Here is a 4,685-nt window from a genome sequence, read left to right as displayed (position 1 = left end):
TGTGTTTATGACACGCAATGCGTATCAAGGAAGCCCCTGTCATAAATGAAGATGACACGCATTTGCGTGTCATAAACTTCAGTAACCATTTACGATATGCATTTACGACGCGTCTTTACGATACTCATTTACGCATAATACAAAAATATGTAAACAAATATATACCAAAACAATCAATTTCATCCAATTACATCATGTCAAAAAATTGTAATACATTGATATTAAGGGGATCTATTTGTACATTGTTATTAAGAGGTTTTCCCTAACTATATAACATAATACTACATTGCTATTAAGGGACACCTTCTGCAATGTAATGCTATACAAACTAAAAAGATATACACAAAGATGATAAACATCAAATTCCAACTAAGTAGAGTTGCATCTTGCCTTTCATAATTCTTTAAGACTAATATTGAACCCCTGCTCCGATAATTCTTGTGACCTGATCAAATAAAAGTCAAAAAATTAATATGCTAATATAATTATTAGAAGAATCAAACATGGAATGTTAGTTGTAAAAGTCGAAATTACCCTTTTCTCCATCCAAAGAATGTGGGATTTGGAATAAATACACTACAATATGAATTACCTGATATCAACAATGACAAACACAATGACAAGAATACCCCCACACAAATGGTAAATATTACCTGTAAAGCTATCAACAATGACAATCACAATGACAATCCTTGATCCTATAAACTAGAGAGTATATCATCACAATTCCATCTAACACCACCCATTAGAACCCGTAAAGCTACTCAACCAACATATCATGTCATGTAATTTATTTTTTGTCAGTATATTTTCACGTAGACGAATGTAAATGGGAAGGGGTTTCTCATCATGTTCCATGAATTCCGCCTGTAAAATACATGTTGCAAATTGATAATATGAAATCATTAGAAGCACATAGTGTAGATAACTTATAACTTATAAGCAACTGTTTTTTAGCCATACCAAGTTAAGTAATGTCGCAAGAATTTCAGGGGGTATATTAGGGGAAGAAAATGCCATCTCTAAACTACGAACAAGGGCTTTTTGACTAGACTCACAGAGTTGTGAACAACAGCTAACAAATCCTGTTGCAAACAGCTCTCGTCCAAAAAATGGCTACAAAAACAAACTAGGGTTACAATCGAATTTATAAAAGATATCAAATTTTAAAAATGACACCTGTAACTGTGCCAGCCTGGCACATGTTCTTATAGCTGGAGAAGGTGATTCCTTAAGTAATTCAATGTTGAAATGTCTCATCCACCCAATCTTCTTTAGTGCTACGTTGAGAAGCTTCTCCAGCAGCACGCAATCTAGCATCATTAACCATGATTAAGTTATAAAATTTCGTTTTTAAATAATATATATTTTTTAATACCTGATAAACTTTGGGTTGTTTGTGAACATCTTCATAAGGATCATTCTCCATATCACTCAAAGGATCACTAATAACCTCCACATGAGGCTGTCGGATTGACTTTTGTGCTGCTACACTGGCAACAATTAAAGGTCTACACCTTTGTAATCGCCCCTCAATCTCATCAAATTCCTTGTGCTGAAAGTGAAATTTATGTCAAACATTTATATATTTCTAGAATGTAACACACGATTTTTTTGTAAGAAATTAAGTAATGATTACAAAATACAAACCCGCAAGCGATGCTTTATGAGAAGTTTGTGAATTGATGGGATGAAAATGGTAAAGTCCTCCCCATGTGCATGTGCCAAACAACAGAGTGCATCAACATCATCCTTTCTTAGCTCATCGTTTTTTCTACATGCATGAAAAAGACAGATAGTAAAAGTACCTGTGCATTGACACCTGTGTGTGTGTGTATTTTTGTATATGTGTGTTGAGTGGGACCCCATCGGTTGGTGCAGGTCGGGAGCAAGCAATAAGATTCCACAATTCAAGAGTTGTGTGGTTTAAACACCAAGGAATAAAGTTTGTGGTATTATGGACAACAAAAGAAATAGAAAATCATTGCCAATAATGATGGTAGCCAAAGCAAAGCAAAGCAAAACAGGTTGATATTACCAAATGTTTATTAAATTGCAAAACAAGTGTGGTGGATGTAGTAAGTAGATGTGAGGCTGAGGCTGAGGCATGAAAGAAAGAGAAGGTTGTGGTATGTAGTCATATCAAACAAAAATAACATATCTGTATATGTATGCATAGAATCCATTTTGGAAGAAAGAAAATTTAGGAATCCGATCCATAAGTCAACAAACCTGACCTAAAAGTAACAACTAACAACAACAACTCTATTTGATAAAACCAACCAAACGAATCTTGTAACTAACATACACAAGCAATGATGATGATGATGATGCCCCCCACCCACCCACCCTTTCCAAAAAAAAAAAATCAGCAAACAATTTTATGGGATCTGGGACCTTAAATCTTCTATTTCAGTGTCACGTCAATGATCCCGATTCGAGATTTAGGTCTGTAATGTTCGTCTGTGTCCACTTCCTCGATTTCCTGGAACACAATTAAAATCTCTCAAATTTCCAGGATAATTTTGTACATATATACATACATGTGTGTGTGTATGTGTGTCTGTATTAATTATTATTTACCTGAACAATATCTTCTCCTTTGATGACGCGTCCAAATACGTTAAGCTTTGCATTCAGATCTGGAATCGGTGCGGTTGTAATGAAAATATCAAATCCTTCTTTCTCGTGTTTCATGTTGGACGTGCCAAGCATAAAGGCTTCATGCTTTAATCTGGATGGATATGGATGTGCATGGATTGTTAATTATTATTAAATGATGATGAAGATTGAAGAGTGAATGATATTACAAGTTACAAAATGAATTTAGAGATCAACCTTTTCTCCAGCTGATTGTAGTGCTTCTCTCTGGAAGTCCAGTCCTCTATAACTGCATGATTCTCAGAGTCACCTCCTTAGATTACAAAATGTTTCACCACACGTTGAAACATCATCCCTTTAAAATGTCACTTATGAATGCAACCACACATTCCAAAAACATCAACTACCACCACAAAACAAAACAATGAAAGACATGGATACTGACCACGCATCGATAAATTCATCCACAACTTCAGGTGAACCTTCCTTGTAAAGTTCCACCGTAATCAAACCTTTAGAAGTGTTAAAAATATGGACACACAAACAATAAAGTATCAAACAAACCCAAATGGATATTACAAGCAACAATTATGGATCTTTTTTATGTAGCAACCAACAACCTACAATTTTTTTTATTTTATATTAGTGTTAGTGTGTGTTAAATATGATTCAACAACAACAATACCCAAATCCCATATATAGGAATGGGGTAAGATATAGACAATCGGACCTCCACCCCAAGGTACAGGGTACAGAGACTGCTACCATATGATTATACAATAATAATCTATTTTTTAATAAAGGATTTAAGAGCTTGTATGCTTTAAAAATAACTCCATGGAACTTTCAACCTTTTGACGTGTTTCATTTCTGCTGACAAATGAAACAGCATATCTAGGTACATCTGATTTCTTTGAATCTGAAAAGTCATCTTCGACCTGTAATTGATTAAATAAACTAAATTGGACAATATAACTAGTAACAAGAAATCATCCGATTGCTTTGTGGGAAAATAAATAAATAAATAAGAAAATGGTTTTCTGTAGCAATCAATCCCATAAGAAACGTGCAACCCTTTTCTCATTCCATTCCATTCCATTGTTGGTTTGGTTCCATAATAAAGTTGTAGCATTACTCCATCTCTCCATTTGTCCTACCTTCTCTATATAATCACTTTCCCATATAAGGGCATTCAATAATCATACTACTCAACTACTACTGGAAATAAGCAAAGGTTTGGGGGAAGAAGAAAGAATAACAAAACTGTTGTACCTGAAAGTTTGATGTTCCTTCCTCTGTCTGCATTACTGACCTAAAAATAGCATGCACATCAATAGTTAGGTGTTTTTAGATGCATGACCTACACCTAGTTCTTGCTCTTGCAATGTCTGGATGCAAGCCATGATCAAATAAGGTAAGATGTTATACAAGTTCATGTTTCCTCACCATGATTGAGTGATGATGGTAATTTATAAAACAGAAGAAGAAAAATCCATGCTTTAGGACCAAGAACACACACACACACATATATATATATATATATATATATATATATATATATATATATATATATATATCAGTTGCCCATACATCCATTTAAGGATTTAAGGAAGTAACTAATTGTTTAGTGCTAGTGGAACTTGTATCCAATCCTCAGGTGATAGCCCTTATGGACCAAGCGTTTTACATGAGTTCATGGACTAACTGTGGCATAAATACATACAAGAAAAAGAAAGTTTTGGCTTCCTTTTTAAACATTCAAATGAAAAAAAAACATTTCTTGTCAACAAACAGGAAAAACACCATAAAAACAGTCACTACGCTGTACAATGCAATTGTGGGGATACTGATACTTCTGGGTGCTTTCTTCTTCTTGCTTTGCTGTAACAGAGCTTGAGGTTTAATCCTCGCCATGAAGCCTATAAAGCTTTAAACCCGTGCAAAATATATATATATATATATATATATATATATATATATATATATATATATATATATATATATATATATATATGGTAAAGCTCGCTGCACAAAAAGAAAAAAAGAAGAACTATAAACTCCCATCGACTGCAAAAGTACAAGTT

The 4,685-nt window shown here is 34.0% G+C and overlaps 2 long non-coding RNA genes across 2 annotated transcripts; both read right to left on the bottom strand.

Moving 5' to 3' along the window:
* Nucleotides 1-229: 229 nt before the first annotated feature.
* Nucleotides 230-2,326, bottom strand: LOC145156257 (uncharacterized). Its single transcript, XR_013736571.1, has 6 exons — nucleotides 1,651-2,326; nucleotides 1,379-1,555; nucleotides 1,180-1,313; nucleotides 964-1,116; nucleotides 535-867; nucleotides 230-445 (listed from the first exon to the last, which is right to left on the bottom strand). It is a non-coding gene; the product is annotated as an uncharacterized LOC145156257 (long non-coding RNA).
* A 33-nt stretch (nucleotides 2,327-2,359) lies between these two features.
* LOC145156255 (uncharacterized) lies at nucleotides 2,360-2,953 on the bottom strand. Its single transcript, XR_013736570.1, has 3 exons — nucleotides 2,839-2,953; nucleotides 2,584-2,734; nucleotides 2,360-2,485 (listed from the first exon to the last, which is right to left on the bottom strand). It is a non-coding gene; the product is annotated as an uncharacterized LOC145156255 (long non-coding RNA).
* Between the last annotated feature and the right edge of the window lie 1,732 nt (nucleotides 2,954-4,685).

This window comes from Lactuca virosa, chromosome 2 (genome assembly GCF_052849685.1).
Source record: "Lactuca virosa cultivar CGN04683 chromosome 2, Lactuca_virosa_CGN04683_v6, whole genome shotgun sequence".
NCBI lineage: Eukaryota > Viridiplantae > Streptophyta > Magnoliopsida > Asterales > Asteraceae > Lactuca > Lactuca virosa.
The sequence above is the reverse complement of the archived record's forward strand: the minus strand, read 5'-3'. Positions and strand labels throughout refer to the sequence as shown.